The sequence below is a fragment of the Mustelus asterias genome, chromosome 9 (genome assembly GCF_964213995.1).
Source record: "Mustelus asterias chromosome 9, sMusAst1.hap1.1, whole genome shotgun sequence".
NCBI classification, from domain to species: Eukaryota; Metazoa; Chordata; class Chondrichthyes; order Carcharhiniformes; family Triakidae; genus Mustelus; species Mustelus asterias.
In genome coordinates this window covers 74,408,812-74,428,751 of record NC_135809.1, presented here as the reverse complement: position 1 = coordinate 74,428,751, position 19,940 = coordinate 74,408,812, and positions in this window count along the sequence as shown.

Sequence of the window (19,940 nt, the reverse complement as noted above, 5' to 3'; positions counted from 1 at the left end):
CAGGATAGGCATGTGCCTGTAAAAAGGAAAGATAGGAAAGGTAGGATTCGAGAGCCGTGGATAACCAGGGAAATTGAGGATCTGATTAAAATGAAAAGGGAGGCGTACGTTAAGTCCAGGCAACAGAAAACAGATGGAGCTCTGGAGGAATACAGAGAGAGTAGGAAAGAATTCAAACGGGGAGTTAGAAGGGCAAAAAGAGGTCACGAGATGTTCTTGGCAGGCAGGATTAAGGAGAATCCTAAGGCATTCTATTCATACGTTAGGAACAAAAGAGTTGTCAGGGAGAAAATCGGACCTCTCAGGGACAAAGGAGGGGAATTATGCTTAGAACCCAAGGGAATTGGGGAGATCCTAAATGAATACTTTGCATCAGTATTCACAAAGGAGAGGGACGTGTTAACCAGGAGTGTCTCGGAGGGAGGTGTTGACCCGTTAGAGAAAATCTCCATTACAAGGGAGGAAGTGTTAGGTTTTTTAGGGAACATTAAAACTGACAAAGCCCCAGGGCCTGATGGCATCTATCCTAGACTGCTCAGGGAGATGAGAGATGAAATTGCTGGGCCTCTGACGGAAATCTTTGTCGCTTCTTTGGACATAGGTGAGGTCCCTGAGGATTGGAGGATAGCGAATGTGGTCTCGTTGTTTAAGAAGGGTAGCAGGGATAACCCTGGAAATTATAGGCCGGTGAGCTTGACGTCCGTGGTAGGGAAGTTGTTGGAGAGGATTCTTAGAGACAGGATGTATGTGCATTTAGAACGGAACAATATCATTAGTGACAGACAGCATGGTTTTGTAAGAGGGAGGTCATGCCTTACAAATTTGGTGGAGTTTTTTGAGGAAGTGACAAAAACGGTTGACGAAGGAAGGGCCGTGGATGTCGTCTATATGGATTTCAGTCAGGCATTTGACAAAGTCCCACATGGCAGGTTGGTTAAGAAGGTTAAGGCTCATGGGATACAAGGAGAAGTGGCTAGATGGGTGCAGAACTGGCTTGGCCACAGGAGACAGAGGGTAGCGGTCGAAGGGTCTTTTTCTGGCTGGGGGTCTGTGACCAGTGGTGTTCTGCAGGGCTCTGTACTGGGACCTCTGCTATCTGTGATATATATAAATGATTTGGAAGAAGGTGTAACTGGTGTTATCAGCAAGTTTGCGGATGACACGAAGATGGCTGGACTTGCGGATAGCAATGAGCATTGTCGGGCAATACAGCAGTATATAGATAGGCTGGAAAATTGGGCGGAGAGGTGGCAGATGGAATTTAATCCAGATAAATGCAAAGTGATGCATTTTGGAAGAAATAATGTAGGGAGGAGTTATACAATAAATGGCAGAGCCATCAAGAGTACAGAAACACAGAGGGACCTAGGTGTGCAAGATCCTTGAAGGTGGCAACACAGGTGGAGAAGGTGGTGAAGAAGGCATATGGTATGCTTGCATTTATAGGACGGGGTATAGAGCATAAAAGCTGGAGTCTGATGATGCAGCTGTATAGAACACTGATGAGGCCACATTTGGAGTACTGTGTCCAGTTCTGGTCACCGCACTACCAGAAGGAGAGAGAGTGCAGAGAAGGTTTACCAGGATGTTGCCTGGTATGGAGGGTCTTAGCTATGAGGAGAGATTGGGTAAACTGGGCTTGTTCTCCCTGGAAAGACGGAGAATGAGGGGAGATCTAATAGAGGTGTACAAGATTATGAAGGGGATAGATAGGGTGAACGGTGGGATGCTTTTTCCCAGATCAGAAGTGACGATCACGAGGGGTCACGGGCTCAAGGTGAGAGGGGCGAAGTATAACTCAGATATTAGAGGGATATTTTTTACACAGGGGGGAGGCTGGAATGCGCTGCCAAGTAGGGTGGTGGAGGCAGACACGCTGACATCGTTTAAGACTTACCTGGATAGTCACATGAGCAGCCTGGGAATGGAGGGATACAAACGATTGGTCTAGTTGGACCAAGGAGCGGCACAGGCTTGGAGGGCCGAAGGGCCTGTTTCCTGTGCTGTACTGTTCTTTGTTCTTTATTTCATAGTGCACAGAAGTATTTAAATAGTGGTGTATTGAAAAAACCTCTGTATTGCAATTTCTAAGATGAAATTGAAATATGAAATCTTATTCCTTGTTACAGATTATTCTGGAATTCGATTTCTTTCATATCCAACCATCTGTAGGCTGCTATCGAGATCATCTAAGCATTTATGATGGTTCCAGCACTCGCTCGCCAATCCTTAAAGAACCAGCTTGTGGCAAAATGGCTCCAGCAGTGATCTCTTCCCAACATAAATTATTAATTACATTTTTCTCAGGCGGACAGAAACACACTCGGGGATTCAGTGCTAAGTATCAATTTGGTAATACTTTGGTATAATTGGCATGCAGTGCTCAATTTGTCCATGCATGTGTGTCTGTGATATGTATAAATTGAAAGATTCACGCCACCGGGATTCTCTGGTCCCGTCAGCAGCTCAACCCTGCCTGTGGGTTTTGTGGCAGCGTGGGGTGACATCAATGGGATATCCCATTGCTAGCGGCGGGACCAGAGAATTCTGCCGCTAGCAAACAGCGTGCCACCTTCCACCGTCTGGAAACAAGCGGCTGGGAGGCCGGAAAATCTCGCCCTATGTATTTCAGGATGTTGAATTTTGTTTCATTTTCTAGTTAAATGTGGAGGAATGCTGACTGCTTCACCAACCAGAATTATAGGTAGAGTTGAACACAATGGTTCCGTGAATCCACATGAAGTGTCAAACTGTTTTTGGCTGATTCAAGCCCATAGAGGACATAAGGTATGAATGTATCACGCTGAAGTAGAATAATGCAATCTTTTAATTTGGGGAAAAATGTTAGTACTGTGACATGTAGAATATCAGTGGGATTATATAAAAATTGCTGCTAACTTGCAGTACTAATTTAGCTGCAAGTTAGACCTGCCCTCACTTGTTTGAGGCCAATATGTTTGCATGGGCCGTGTCAAATCTCTGACAATTGCCAATTTAATTGACTTGATTGGGCTTTAATTTGTCCTGAATCAGATGGTGAAGTGTTCTAAATTCATGCCCCACTTGGCATTGTATTATTGTATTCTGGCAAGATTAGACAGTAGCCAGACCCAAAGTTATGGTACCCAATTTTACATGCCACCTGACTCAGATGCTGCCCATTTCTCCAATGAAAATTATTGACATGGGTGTTTCTTTAAGACCATGCTTGTACTATAAACTAATGTTTTGGACAAGTTTTTGGTCAACCTTTTGGCAGGAAATTATGCTTTTACATTCTAACCTGTGAAAGATTACTGGGCACTTTATTACTCATTATCTCATTCTTTTGAACATCTTAACTTTGGAACAGACTGGGAAAGCTGTCCTATGATGCCATGTCTGTACATTTTGCCTTGAGAGTTGTAAATGCATGTGATGCTAAGAACATGTGGTATAATAACAGTAGTAAACTATCCAGCCCCTTGAGCTGGAAACATCATTGGGGCCTTTTACGGGACTCGTGACCGACATCCGCTTTCTCCCATATCTATTCCTCAAGTTATATCCTCTAAAAAACACTTTCAGATTTATTAAACATGATTTTCCTTTCATAAATCCATGTTGACTATCCAATCTTACCATTATTTTCTAAATGTCTAGTTATCACACTTGAAAGTAGATTCTAGCATACTGATGTCAAGCTAATAGGTTTATAGTTCCCTGTTTTCCCTTTCCCTCTTTTCTTAAACAATGGGGACAGGTTGCTCCCTTGCAATTTGCAGGCACCATTCCTGAATCTATAAAATTTTGAAAGATGATCACCAATAAATCCACTATATCTACAGCCACCTCTCAACATTTTGGAACGTAGATCATCAGATCCAGAAGATTTATCGACTTCCAGCCCCATTAATTTCTCCAACAATACATTTTACGAATATTAATTTCTTTCCGATCTTCAATTTCACCAATCTCTTGGCTCCTCAATATTTCAGGGAGGTTCATTGTATCTTCCACATTAAGACAGTCACAAACGATCCTCCCAATCAAACTTAAGTGCTCCCCCAGCAGGAAAACTGGAGTATTTCCCGCGGGCATGAGCAGCACCTGTTGGGTGGTATTCACCCAGCTGATTGATGCAAATTTATGCATTGCGGAAAACACAATGGGGTGAATTTTCCCATTCCGCCTGCCACGGCAATCGTAGTGGACGAGGGGTGGACCATGGAAAGGTCGGTTGACCTCGGGCAGGATTTACCAGTTTTGGGGCAAGCACAGCCAGAAAATCCCACCCAACAGATCTCAGCATTCAGAGACAGGCCCCCAGCTCTGACCAGGGGAGAAACTCCAACCCCTTGGCTCAGAGGGGCAACCCTCCTCCCCCCACACCACACAGGTTAGAGGGTGACCCGAACCACCACCAGACAATGAGCATTCCCTCAGGTCTTGCACCCTACAGAACCTCCCCCCCTCCCCCCCCCCCGCCCAACCCAAACCTCCCCCCAGGTCTCACCACTTGGCAGCGCCAACCATGCATTGCCCTCTGGCAGTGACACTTTAATCTGGCATGCTGGACTCCAAGTGGGGGCAAAGAGTTATGTTCTACCCAAGAGCCTCTCTGCCATTGCAAGGCTGCAGAGGGAGGGTCCCCCAAGGGTTCCCAGGATTAGGTGGGCTCAAGCTGAGACAAGTGTTTGATCTCGGCACTGTCCCTGGGATGGGGGTCTTATGACTATTCTAGTCCTGGGAAACATGAAGATCACTCTTTGCATGTGATTTCAGGCAGCTCTTTGATCAAAATCCTCATTCTTGTCAGTGAAAACTTTGAAGTAGCCTGGTCAATTAAATCTCCAGGCCCCCCCGGTCACCTGGAAGGCTTTCAATTCACACCAGCACTCCGTTCTGTAGAAGGGATTCCCCTTTCTGTCAGAGCTGCAGATGTGAGAAAACCCCTTTGAAGTCCTCTAACAGCAATGTTTATAGAAAAAAGAAACTGAAAGCACTTAGCTACTTGATGTTGTCTGCAGCTGTCAATCAGAACAAGGATGTTAATAAATATTGTGGTCAGGAACAATGGGGGTTTGTTAGATGCATTCAACCACGAAGGGAAAGATAAATAAACAAGGCTTGATTGCAAAGGTTTGAGTTTCTAGGAGGCCTCAGAAACCTGAAAGAATGCAGTGTTGGAAGGGAATGGGATTGACTAGTGCAGCTGTGTAGAAGGGAACTGACTTTTGTCAGTCAGAATCCTGGGGACTGCTGTTTTTGGAGAGGATGCCAAATTGTCACTGACAGGGGTTCTGCTTCAGGATTGATTTCACTCGGGGCATCTGCTTCCTCAGCTTCCGTGTCTGAATCTGTTTCTTTGTCATCTGGCAGAGTGGGCTCTGGGTTAGTCTCGAGTGGTTGTCCTGAACTGGTGGTGGCCATCTCCATAGCTGGTAGCAAAGCCTGCCCTAGAGTGGACTCCTTGCTGCTCAGGTGGTCTAGGTGTTTTTCCACGACCTTGTCCTGGACCTTCACCCTGTAGGACACTGGTCCATCTTCTCTGTTATGACCCCTGGACCCTACCAGCACCACCCCTGAAGTTCTTCATGTAGACATGATCACTTATATTGAATGTCCTCTCTGCTTTTGCAGAGTCATAATTTTTTTCTGGATCTCTTGTCTAGGTGTTTCTTCATGTCAGTTTTAAAAGTTTGCACCGCCCATTCCTCCAATCCATTTATGGATGGATTGTAAGATGCCTTCTGTGTACAGACGTGTGCAGTCTGTCTCAGCTTCACAGTTGTGGCATACAAGGTAGAGTTCATGCAGTGTACCTCTAACCATTTAGAGTGCACATCTACCAGTATCAAGAGCATCAAACTCATAAAAGGCCCTCCAAAGTCCACTACGACCTTCCAGGCCACTCCCATGGGTACAAAGAGGCTGATGGATAAAGATTTTGATTCTCCAGGCATTGATCGCTCTGTCTTACTAAGTCTACGACCACTGAGTCAAGGCCAGGCCACCAGTCATAGTTCCAGGCCAGCATTTTCATTTTTGATATTCCAGAGTGGCCACTATGTCATTTCTTGAGTATCAAATGCCACCCTGGATGAGGGACAATCACCTGGGGCCCCAGAGAATTATATTGTCTTCAACACAGAGCCCATCCCTTTTTGTCAAGTAGGGCTTTCATCTCTTCTGAATCTTGTCTTTGGAATGCACCATTCAGGATTTTTGATAAGGTTGGATCTCTCTGCTTCCAGGTCTTAATCTGCTTTGCGGATGCTGGTAAGGTCTCTAAAAAACATTTAAGGTCTTCTAGTGCCGGCAGAGGAATAGGGCTGACGTGCAGCAGAAGGTGGCTCAAAGTATCGGCATTAGCTATTCGGGTTCTGGAGCGATGCTCTTAAAGTTATTTGTAAGTAGCAAGTAACAGTCCAATGTTGTATCCAGGTGGAGGCAATGGGGGGAATTGCCTCATCTTATTTAAATAGCCCAAATAGAGGTTTGTGGTCTGTCACTATTTTGAAGCACCTACAATAAACGTACTGATGAAATCTTTTTATGCCAAAGATGACTCCCAAACCCTCTTTCTCAATTTGTGAGTATCTGCGCTCAGCATCTGAGTGGGTCCTGGATGCATAAGCTATGGGTCTTTCTGATCTATCTTTCCAATCATGCGAAATGATAGCCTCGATCCAGAGAGAAAATACCTCGCACGTCAGGATTAGTTCCTTCTTGGGATCAAAATTGATTGACGGATTTGATGAGAATAGTTGTTGTTTTACCTTGTTGAAGCCCTCAGCCTGAGGTTCCTTCCAGGATCATCTTTGGTGCTCCTGCAGTAGGGCTTGCAAGGGGGCCAGTAAGGTAGCCAAGTCTGGAATGAATTTCCCATAGCAGTTTACTAATCCCAAGAAGAACTTTAACTCTGTGGTACTTTTTGGGGTGTGTGTCCCCTTGATGGCATTTACTTTCTCTTCCACAGAGTGTAAACCTTTTGCATCCACCCGATAACCCAAATAGGTCACATTCTTTGCCTGAAAGTCACACTTTTCTCCCTTTAAACATACCCTAAATTCTTTTCAACACCTCTTCCAGATTCGCTCTTGTTCTGAGGTGATGTAACCAGAATGTCATTGAAGTATACTGCCACTTTAGGTAACCCCAGAAGTATGTTCTCCATCATCTGTTGAAATGTGACACATATCAAAGAGACCTTGAAGGGCAAGCAGGTAAACTCATATCAGCTCATGTGTGTATTGATTGTAACATATTTCTGGGATGCCTAATCTAGTTCAAGTTGAAGAAAAACATAGCTCATATCCAACTTGTTGAACATCTGCCCATCAGCTTGTCTGGCGTACAGTCCTCAATTCTGGGCATAGGGTACCTATCTAATTTAGAGATCCAGTTAAATGTTGACTTATAATCCCTACAAATGCAGACTAATTTATCTGGCTTGAGGACAGGGACAATAGGTGTGGCCCACTCCAAAAATTGTACGGGTCTTATAATACTGTTTTCCAAGGCACCCGAGTTTGGTCTCCACTTTCTCTTTTTAACTTGAGCACCTCTTACCTTCCCGAGTCCTTCCTGAAAAACTTCAAGGTGTCTGCTGATGATTTCATACAGCCCTCCTTCACCTAGCCAGAAGATCTCCAACTAATTTAACCGATTTACTGGAGCCAATCTCTCCCCATTAGGCTCAGTCCTTTCCCACACACTATGAAGAATGGGAGTCGGACTGGTTGCTATCCATAGCTCACTGGGGTCATTGCAGTGCCCTTTATCCTTAGTGTTTCACCAGTTTAGGTGGCGAGTCTGGCCCTTGTTTTCTCTAGTTTAAAAAGTTGAAAACCATTTTGGAGGTAGTTATATGCCTGTTCCCCAACAATGGAAACTGTGGGCCTGATCTTACCATCACATTGCACCCGTTTTTGGGCGTGAAAACCTGGTAAATTTGGGCATGATGCAAGTAGTGCGATCCGCACCTGCCTCCGCGCCTGTGCCCGCTTTGCCAAGGTCCAAAAATGGCCGTGATCGGGACCATGCCCGAAGCGGTCACGACGGCCATTTAAAGAGATCTAGGGGTACATGTTCATAGCTCCCTGAAAGTGGAGTCACAGGCGGACAGAGTGGTGAAGAAGGCATTCGGCATGCTTGGTTTCATCAGTCAGAACATTGAATACAGGAGTTGGAATGTCTTGTTGAAGTTGTACAAAACATTGGTAAGGCCACACTTGGAATACTGTGTGCAATTCTGGTCACCCTATTATAGAAAGGATATTATTAAACTAGAAAAAGTGCAGAAAAGATTTACTAGGATACTACTGGGACTCGATGGATTGAGTTATAAAGAGAGGCTGGATAGACTGGGACTTTTTTCTTGGAGAGTAGGAGGCTGAGGGGTGATCTTATAGAGGTCTATAAAATAATGAGGTGCACAGATCAGCTAGATAGTCAATATCTTTTCCCAAAAGTAGGGGAGTCTAAAACTAGAGGGCATAGGTTTAAGGTGAGAGGGGAGAGATACAAAAGTGTCCAGAGGGGCAATTTTTTCACACAGAGGGTAGTGAGTATCTGGAACAAGCTGCCAGAAGTGGTAGCAGAGGCGGTACAATTTTGTCTTTTAAAAAGCATTTAGATAGTTACTTGGGTACAATGGGGATAGAGGGATATGGGCCAAATGCAGGCAATTGGGATTAGCTTAGGAGTTTTTTTAAAAAAAGGACGGCATGGACAAGTTGGGCCAAAGGGCCTGTTTCCATGTTGTAAACCTCTATGACTCTAAATGCATTTGCAGACTTTTAAATTGACTTAATGGGCTGCATGCCCAACCTTACCGGCACTTCCCCCTTTACCACCATGTTCGCCCATCCAGAATCGGCGCGAAACAGACATGCTCCACAAAAGTCCAATTCGGGCGCTCCAGTTCGTGAGGAGGTAAGTGCCAAGCATCCAACGGCTCTCTGCTTGAGATCGGGGTGGGGGGGAGGCGGGTCCGACAGCTCTCTGCTTGACATCAGTAGGGGGAAAGGAGGGGGTCTGCTGCTACTCTGCCTGAGATCAGTGAGGGGAGGTGGGACCTGCGATCGGTCTGGGTGGCGGAGGGAGTGGGGGGAAGAAGGGGGTCAGTAATGTTGGGAGGGGGGTGGGATAATGTCTGTGGGGGCCAGGGAGAGGCATTATCCAGTCCGGGAGCAATGTGGCAGGGGAGCCGCATTCTATCATTTCTTTTGTCTGCGCATGCGCAGTTGGAGGCGCTGATTAGAGCTGCTGGATTTCGGACGCATTAAGCCCTGCCCACAGGCTTCTGCAGCGCGATCGGAATCGCTGATATTTTTGCAGGCATAGTGCGTATGGGGTCTAAATGTTGGATCTGAAACAATCCCAGTTTCAAATCTGCCCAGCATCTAGAATCAAAATGGTAAAAATAGGGCCCTGTAGCTCATGTTTCCACCTCCATTTTCAACAAGTGTCCATTCACCAGCACTTCTTTCCTTATTGGAGCAACCTTGGGTGCGACAATACAATTTAGTTGCATTGCTTCTTTCTCTGGTATGGGCCGGTACTGGCCTTGGTCTCCTTCTGGAGCAACACATGTTTGGTCTACTGCAACTGTGCATTGGTTGAGTCCCTGGCTGTGCCTACTACAGCCTGCAACCTTGCAGAATGTGAGCTTCTGCAGATGGGGGGAATATCACTGTGTTTCCTCAACTGCCAAGTGATGCAAGCTGAGCCTCAGTTTTGTTGTGGGATCCCTGACATATTACTTGCGTGGCACCCTCAGTGGAGGGATATCTACTATCACTAATGATTCCTCTCCCTCCAAGGAGAATATCGCTTTCGGGCACGCCTTGTAGCTCTTGAGCCTCTTTATCTGAACTTTGTAGTAACAAGGCTATTTCAATAGCTTCCTTTAAGTCCAGGGCAGCTTCTGCCGATATATGTTTCTGGATTATCGGGTTGTTCATTCCACACACCAATCTGTCTCACAACATTTCATTCAGAGATGACCCAAATTTACAATGTTTGGCCAGTTCCCGCATTCTGGCCAAAGATTCTGTAATGGGCTCCCTGGAGGTTCTCCCTGTTGTATTAAAATGATATCTCTGGAGAATGACAGAAGGTTTTGGTTCATAGTGGTTTTTAACCAAATCTGAAAATTACAGGTCTTCAAATCAAGGGCATCGGGATAAGCCAGGCATTTGATTAGACCGAACAATGTGTCCCCAATGATTAGTTTCTATCTTTCATGTCCCGCAATATTGTTTGCCCGGAAGAATCAGGTGCACTCTATATATTGAGTCTAGTCTTCTTCTTTCACGTCATAAGGTTCAAGTTTACTAATGAAGTGCCTTAGGGCCCTGGTCCAGAATCTCAAATTGTATTAGGAAGCCAGACTAGACCTCAGCAATTTTTCTATTTTAGCATAAATGTGAGGATTAGATGCTTCACTCCAGATGTCATTCTGCTGACAAATTAGAGACCTTTTAAAGTACAACAAACTTTAATTTAAATATAACTCTGATAAATGAAGCTGCTTAACTGTTACCCATTTGAACAATATTTAAACATGGAAAGAAAAAAACTCTAATTTCTAACTCAATCCTGTTTCAGTTCCAAATAAGCAACATTATTCTTGCATACTCAAAAACCACTTTAAATAGTTAGCAGCTATCAATATATGTGCTAAAGGGGTCTAGCCAGTCTTGAAGCTTTCAGAGAGATTTTATGGAGACAGCAGCTTGCAGACCTCTGTCTTTAAACAGAGGTGTATAAAATGATGAAGGGGATAGATAGAGTGAACGTTCAAAGACTATTTCCTCGGGTGGATGGAGCTATTACAAGGGGGCATAACTATAGGGTTCGTGGTGGAAGATACAGGATGGATATCAGAGGTAGGTTCTTTACGCAGAGAGTGGTTGGGGTGTGGAATGGACTGCCTGCAGTGATAGTGGAGTCAGACACTTTAGAAACATTTAAGCGGTTATTGGATAGGCACATGGAGCACACCAGGATGATAGGGAGTGGGATAGCTTGATCTTGGTTTCAAATAAAGCTCGGCACATCATTGTGGGCCGAAGGGCCTGTTCTGTGCTGTACTGTTCTATTCTATTCTATTCTATTCTAAACAAACCCTAGCCAAAATGCTAAAGCCGTTTTCTCTCTGCAACATACCTAGCTCCTTCCATTAACCACATTGTCACATGACCCTGACAATCTAAACCCACCTTCCATTCCTTTAATCAAAAACCTCAGAGGACCTTTTCTTTTTTAAACAAAAGTCCATTAGTTTTCTCCTAAGTGAACACTACAACGCTAAAATGAGTAATTATCCAGCTCTTCCAGCATCTGACCTGCAGTTCCTCCAGACATATGACTACCTACAGAAAAAACTGAACTTTAAAATAGCCCTCTTAAACATATAAAAAAAAGATGTATTTACAGCAATAACACACTAACACCACAAAGGCCATTTTATTTTCTGACCAGGGAGGAAACGCTGCTTTCTGCTTGATGATAGGTTCAGTAAGAAGTCTCGCAACACCAGGTTAACGTCCAATAGGTTTATTTGGTAGCAAAAGCCACTAGCTTTCGAAGCACTGCTCCTTCATCAGGTGAGTGGGATTTCAGTTCACAAACAGGGCATATAAAGACACAAACTCAATTTAAAAAATAATGGTTGGAATGCGAGTCTTTACAGGTAATCAAGTCTTAAAGGTACAGGCAATGTGAGTGGAGAGAGGGTTAAGCACAGGTTAAAGAGATGTGTTTGTCTCCAGCCAGGACAGTTAGTGAGATTTTGCAAGCCCAGGCAAGTTGTGGGGGTTACAGATAGTGTGACATGAACCCAAGATCCCAGTTGAGGCCATCCTCATGTGTGCGGAACTTGGCTATCAGTCTCTGCTCAGCGACTCTGTGCTGTCGTGTGTCGTGAAGGCGCCTTGGAGAATACTTACCCGAAGATCAGAGGCCGAATGCCCGTGACCGCTGAAGTGTTCCCCAACAGGAAGAGAACACTCTTGCCTGGTGATTGTCGAGTGGTGTTCATTCATCCGTTGTCGTAGCGCCTGCATGGTCTCCCCAATGTACCATGCCTCGGGACATCCTTTCCTGCAGCGTATTAGATAGACAATGTTGGCCGAGTTGCAAGTGTATGTACTGTTGCAGACCTTTGTCTTTAAACAAACCCTAGCCAAAACGCTAAAGCTGTTTTCTCTCTGCAACATACCTAGCTCCTCCCATTAACCACATTGTCACAGGACCCTGACAATCTAAACCCACCTTCCATTCCTTTAATCAAAAACCTCAGAGGACCTTTTCTTTTTTAAACAAAAGTCCATTAGTTTTCTCCTAAGTGAACACTACAGGGCTAAAATGAGTAATTATCCAGCTCTTCCAGCATCTAAGCTGCAGTTCCTCCAGACATACCACACAACCCTGGCACAACAACCTCTGCAAGACAAGCCGAATCATAAACATGGATGCCATCATCTCACGTGAGAACACCATCCACCAGGTACACGGTACATACACTTGCAACTCGGCCAACGTTGTCTACCTGATACACTGCAGGAAAGGATGTCCCGAGGCATGGTACATTGGGGAGACCATGCAGACGCTACGACAACGGATGAATGAACACCACTCGACAATCACCAAGCAAGAGGGTTCTCTTCCTGCTGGGAAACACTTCAGCGGTCACGGGCATTCGGCCTCTGATCTTCAGGTAAGCGTTCTCCAAGGCGGCCTTCACGACACAAGACAGCGCAGAGTCGCTGAGCAGAGACTGATAGCCAAGTTCCGCACACATGAGGACGGCCTCAACCGGGATCTTGGGTTCATGTCACACTATCTGTAACCCCCACGACTTGCCTGGGTTTGCAAAATCTCACTAACTGTCCTGGCTGGAGACAATGCACATCTCTTTAACCCGTGCTTAACCCTCTCTCCACTCACATTGTCTGTACCTTTAAGATTTGATTACCTGTAAAGAGTCGCATTCCAACCATTCTTTTTTAAATTGAGCTTGTGTCTTTATATGCCCTGTTTGTGAACTGAAATCCCACTCACCTGATGAAGGAGCAGCGCTTCAAAAGCAAGTGGCTTTTGCTACCAAATAAACCTGTTGGACTTTAACCTGGTGTTGTGAGACATCTTACTGTGTTTACCCCAGTCCAACGCCGGCATCTCCACATGATGATAGGTTACCAGGGGTAGGAAAAAAACTTGTTCACCTTAGTTGCCAATGTAATAATTTCCCTGAGGCCAGTCCTGTGGTACAACAGCACTTTATTGAAATAAAGAAAAGGCCACGTTCGTGGCTTACAATAACTCAAACCAGTGTTCGGGACCAACAGTAACTCAGTCCAAGCAGTGGGTTTGGCTTTTAAACACTCATCGCTTGTCTCTCATTGAGCAAGCTCCCATTCACTCAGTAGGGAAGCTCATATTCCACAAAGCCACAGAGAGATCCATTAATGATGCCCCATGTCCTCAGTGGTCATTGTAACATTCCATTTTTCTGCTATTTCCATTTTACCTATTATAAATTTTCCATTCTCTGTCTGCAATGGGCCCACATTTGACTTTCATAAACCTTTCTTTTTTACATACCTATAGAAGCTTTTGCATTTTGCTTTTATGTTGCTCACTAGCTTAATTTCATAATCTATTTTCTCTTTCTTTACCAATTTCTTGGTTCTCATTTGCTGAAGTATAAAATGCTCCCCAATTCTTAGGTTTACTTCCTCTTTTAGCAACTTTATGGGTGGAATATCACGGCCTCGCTCAAGCGAGACCGGAAATTACTGCCCAAGGCCAATGGACATTTCAGTTGTCCACCCCTTGCCCGCTCCAATTCCATGGCGGGCGGGGTGGTAGAATTCCGGCATATATGTCTCTTCCTTGGATCCTTAACTTCTCTTGTCGCCACATTTGAACTATTTTTCCTCTTGACTTTTTGTATCTCAAATTAATGTAAATTTGCAGCAAACCATACATTAATTCTTTAAATGATAGCCATTGCCTGTCTACCATCATATATTTTCAAGTAGTTCCCCAATCTACCTTAGCCAACTTGCCCCTCATACCTTCATGGTTTCCTTTGTTTAGAGTAAAGATCCTAGTTTCAGATCCCTTTCAAACTTCATGTAAAATCCTATCACATTATGGCCACTCTTTCCCACAGTGGGATTATTAATTAGCCCTTTCTCTATTTGCTTCCTCAATATCCTGTTCTTGGACATTCCAGGAATTTATCCTCACCAGCATTAATGTTAATTAGGTAGATTGGCGTCCCTCATGATTCCTGTATTACCCTTGTTACATACACCTCTAATTTCCTCTACGTCTTACACTTACCACCAAAACACTGATCCCAGGTGAAGACAGTTCCTACAGTACAGTTCCCACAGTTCAGTTCCCATTTTGCCTAATATTGATGCTAGTGCCTCATTTCTCCCGTAACAATCTTTAAGCCACAGATTTAATTCCCTACCATATGCCAATTTTCTTGTTGCTCAGGTAATAATAATTCAGAGATAATTAGCTTTTGAAGTCCTGCTTTTTAATTTAGCTCCCAGTTCCTCGTACTCTCTAAGCAGATCCTCCTTCTTAGTCCTACCTGTGTCATTGGTATCAACTTAGACAATGACCATTGGATCTTCCAGCTCCCATTATGTGTTTTTCTCTAGCCCACGGCAGATGTCTTTAACATTGGTGCTAAACAGGTAACACAGCCATCTGAACTCACATGACTCCAGGCCCACTACAATATGGTTGACTCTTAACTGTGCTCTGAAATGGCTGAGCAAGCCACTTAGTTGTATTATGCTGCTAGAAAATCTATAAGGAATTAAAACAAATGAACAACTCAACTGCTTAGACACCGGAAATGACAATGGGAAACTCAAGCCTGAAAAGTCCCCTTTGTTAACATCTGATGGCTTGTGCCAAAATTGGGAGAGCTGTCGCACAAACTAATTAAGTAACAGCCTGAGATAATCATACTCACGTAATAATGCCTTACAAATAATGCCCCAAACACCACCATCACCATCTCTGGGTATGTGCTGCCTCACCAGTAGGACTGACTCACCAGAGGTGGTAGCATTGTTATATTCAGTCAGGAGGGAGTTGCCCTGGGAGTTCTTAACATCAAATCTGGACCCCATGAAGTCTTATGGCATCAGGTCAAACATGGACAAGGAAACCTCCTGATGATTACCACGTATTGCACCACCCACCTCCCCCCTCAGCTGATAAATCAGTACTCCTCCATATTTAAAACCACTTGAAGGAAGTACTGAGGGAGTCAACGGTACAGAAGATACTCTGGGTGAGGGACACTAATGCATCTACCATCTCCACACCCATCTCTTTCAGTACTCAGGGATCAGGTCCAGTGGATTTATCTATTTTAAATCAATTTTTTATTCCTATTAATATCTTCATTTCCTCATTTACATAAGTACCTTGTTTCTCCATTATTTCTGGGATGTGTTGACTGTTTTAGAACATAGAACATTACAGCGCAGTACAGGCCCTTCGGCCCTCGATGTTGCGCCGACCAGTGAAACCAATCTAAAGCCCATCTAACCTACACTATTCCAATATCATCCATTTTCTCCCATGAGGTCTCTTGGTGGAGGCACAGTTTCTGAAGACACTAATGGCTGGAATTCTCTGGTCCTTCCCACCAGCGGGATCTTCTGGTTCTGCTGAAGACGACCTTCCCATGGTGGGTTACCTGACACAACATCAAAGCAAGCAGTGCAAATGGCCATTGACTTTGGTGACACCAGAAGTTCCTGGTGGCAGCCAATGGTGAATCTCCACCACCACTGGCAAATGTAGTGCATAACTAGAATCACCTACAAAGCAGAAGAAGAAAATAAGTTAAAAATCTAAAGATGCATGACATTTGTTGGGCAAAATATCCTTATTTTTAAAAAACTATTAAATGTGGTAGTTTCCCAAGCTTTTTAGATTTACAGTAACTTCTGAAAATCCTTAAATATCCTTCATCTATTTCTATCATTGCTGTTTCTCAACAGGTAATTCTTGAAATTACAACATACAACTTCCAAAGATCTGACAAATGTGTAGACGCCTACCTAGAAGTTCATGAGGCCTCTGTGGCACCTCCCATCAGTAGAGGCATTTTCTGTGGAACAATGCCAATACCTATAATTGAGGGCACAGTCCTTTTGATTGAATTCAGTCATCCCGGGTCAAAGAAACAGCCTGGACTCAGAGTTGACTACAAATGTGTTGCTGTTGCAACTGAAAGAAAAGGTAAGATAATTAATCAGCATACCAATATAAATTTTTCATGAACCTTTACGCTGAAATTTACCAGCAAAAAATTGCTGATGTGAATGTCATAGGGTGGAATGAGATCTCAGCAATAATACATTATCACATTGAAGTGGTTTTCACTATAGGTAAACAGTTATATTTATCAGACATTCATCATTTTTTGGGCTTTGACTTTGGCCAAGAAATTTAATTGCTTACAGGCGTTATACAATGCAGATTGCTAAGCTCCAGGATGGAGCACAAGAAGCACATACACACTGACTGTAAGTGCATAGTTTGCCATATTGATAAGAGATAGCACTCACTGGAGCATACACCAGTGGCATTTAAAGTGAAAAAAAGATATACATAGATGAGAGTCTCCATTCATACAGGACTCATGTTCTATTTTGGACTGCTCACAGGTTCACCTGTTACATGCTGACCTCACTCAACACAAAGTACAATTAAGTGGCAAGAAGGCTCCCTTGCCAGTGGTATTTAAAGAGATCATATCCATACAGGTTTACTATTTCTGGTCACTGTTTGACTTCTGGATGCTTCTGCTTAGTTCTAGTGCTCTTCATGTTGGCTGCACCAAGAGAGATTTTGCTAACTGTGTACAGCTGTTGTTGTTTGCCACACGCATTTTCTAGCAGCAAACATGAATGGGCTGGTATGTTGCCTTTGGATATAGAACACAATTGGAATCAGCAAATGAGTCACCAAAGAGCAGGAGAAGCAGCCAGAGGAAGAAGAGATCAGTCATCTGGAGGTTACCTCCACGGGCAGTCTGCAAGGAGCATTTCCCTCCCTCCAGCTTGACTGAAGTGCATTGTATGAAGCTCCATTGCTTTACCACAGAAACTGTCATTGAACTACATCAACCACTCCAGCCTCAAATCAGGTCATGACTATTACTTGGCTGAGGCTGTCAACGTCACTGTTGTCTTTAACTTGTGATCCTTTCAAACTGTAACACCCGCAACATCTCACAGTTTGTAGTCAATGGATAAATCAGAGATCACTGAATCTTTTTATACCAGAACAAACACTGATACCCCCTTCCCAATTGACAGAATGAAGCATGAATTTCACTCACATGGCTTCTCCGTGGTGCAAAGTGCCATTTTCTGCATGCACATTGTCATGTGTGCTCCCTAGTTTGTGCCAGGCAGTACTCCTGACTCTTGTGTGACTATGTGCAAGAGAAGAATAGTAAGTGAAATATCCTATATTGGTTGCCAGGCGAGAGAAGGATGTGTTGCAATGAAAGAGGTGGTGATTGGTGCAGGAAAGCACCAACCGACAGCAGTCACTTCAAACACTGGAGAAGTGACACCTGCTGTGCCTTTGCAAGATTTTCCAAATCTGGTGGCAAGAATGGCCTCTCCAAAGGCAACATATTCAGCATCGAGCTGCTACTCACTGAAAACCAACTCTACTGGACAGGACATGTTGTTCATATACCTAATACCAGAGTCCTGAAGCTACTGCTCTACTCAAAACATGGCAGGAAATTCACAGGACAACAGAAATGATCTAGGGATGTCCTCAAAACATTGATGAAGAGGTCAAACACCCTGCTGACTCATGGGAGTCCCTGGCTTGTGAACAACCAAAGTGAAGATAGTTCATTCAGAACATACATAGAGACTTTATTCGTAAGATATAGAGGCGAAGTTGAGGCATCAGAAACAGCGCTTAAACCTCTCAATAACTTATTGATCCAACTCTTCAAGCAGCACCTACCTGCTTCACATGTGGCACAGTCTGCAGTGTGCATTGGACTTATTAACTATCTCAGAATCATTGACCAGTGATCCCAAGGGACTGCCTAAGGAAAAAGATTGATGGAGCTATAAGATATTTCAACAGTGCTCTTACTCTGGCAATTCTAGCCAAATCATTAAACCATTTCCTGCATTTCATCCTTTGATCTTAGAGTAAAACTCCTGCCATTAGCATAGTAGGCTGTGTCCTTCCACTTCCTCCTTATCAGATGCCTGGTGAACTTCCCATCCTATAAGGAAAAAAAGGATGTCCTTCCTATGTACAGTGGAACCCCGATTTAATGCGCCCCGATTTTGCGCGAATTCAAATATAACGCGGTGAATCATTGGACCCTTTTTTTCCGCAAAAAATTGGCAAATTTAGCGCGGCCCTGCTTTTTTCGCGATAACATTTTATGGACCCCAACCATCGCGTTATAACGGGGCCGCACTTTGTGCTTATTGCATCAAATTCTCTAGTGCACCATCAGAAAATCTTGGTGATCACTCTCTCCAAACTCTAGCATTTTCTTTAATAAAATTACAGTTTGCTAAAGAACAGGTCTTACAACCAGAATCCCGCTTCCATTAAAGGGATGCGGGCTGCCTTTAACTAGCATTCTATCCTCTCCATAAGGCTGCTCCCTAAAGGCATGCAGCATGGGTAGTGCTTTCTGCATGCACAAATCTCAACTGATGGGTGATTATATATGTGTATTCTCATCAGGCTTTTAAGTTTTTAAAAAGTTTATTTATTAGTGTCACAAGTAAGTTTACATTAACACTGCAATGAAGTTACTGTGAAAATCCCGTAGTTGCCACACTCCAGCACCTGTTCGGGTACACTGAGGGGCAATTTAGTACGGCCATTGCACCTAACCAGCACATCTTTCGAACTGTGAGAGGAAACTGGAGCACCCGAAGGAAACCCACACAGACATGGGGAGAACGTGCAGACTCCGCACAGACAATGACCCAAGCCGGGAATCGAACCCAGGTCCCTGGCGCTGTGAGGCAGCAGTACTAACCACTGTGCTACCGTGCTGCCCTCTGCTAGTGCCACATCATTATAACGCTGCTGCTGAATTTCCTTTTATTTCTTGAGCATTCCTATCATCAGCTTATAATGTCCACATACCAAATTTGTCACATGTCCAAGTGAGGGCCAATGCCACAACAACATCTGAGTTTCTTGACTTAGCACTACTAATGCAATCAGGGTAAGTTAAACTGAGAGCATAGCAGCTGACAGGATTCTGAATAGCTGAACGAAGCAGAAGTCAGTGTTCTTGAGAGAAGAGATTTTTAATATAATTATCACCTGCTCCTCAGATAAGCTCGCTGGTGAGATGGAGAGAGACATTGATGAGGCCCTCACTGACATCACTGGTGCAAGGAGGCATGTTCACCCGCAGATAAGTAGATAGAGTCTGGGAGCAGGCCAGACCTAAACTTACAAGGGACAATGTTTTCTAATGGCATTATATCCAAATCGTTCCATCATCTGACAACTTGCTTGTGTCAGAAAGCAAGCAAAACCAGGATGTCATTCAAGCTGCAGTGCATACGTACAAAAGCTGAGCCCCACTTCAATTTTAGAAATAGCATACATTTTACAGGTTTAAACTTTTTCCTGTTTTGCATCCCTGTTCTTGGAGTAAAGCTCCTGGCATTGGCATTGTTACTGGTGTACTTCCACTTCTCTCCATATGGAATAAACAATGTCCTTCCTCTGTACTTTCTGCATCAAGGCCTCCAGTGCAGCTTCAGAAAACCTGATGAATAACAAAAATTTTACAAGTCCAGCCATGGAGATGTCTTTGCACAGAAACACAGATTAGGTAGTACAGTACAACGCCCAGACTATTGGCAACAGGTTGTGGACAG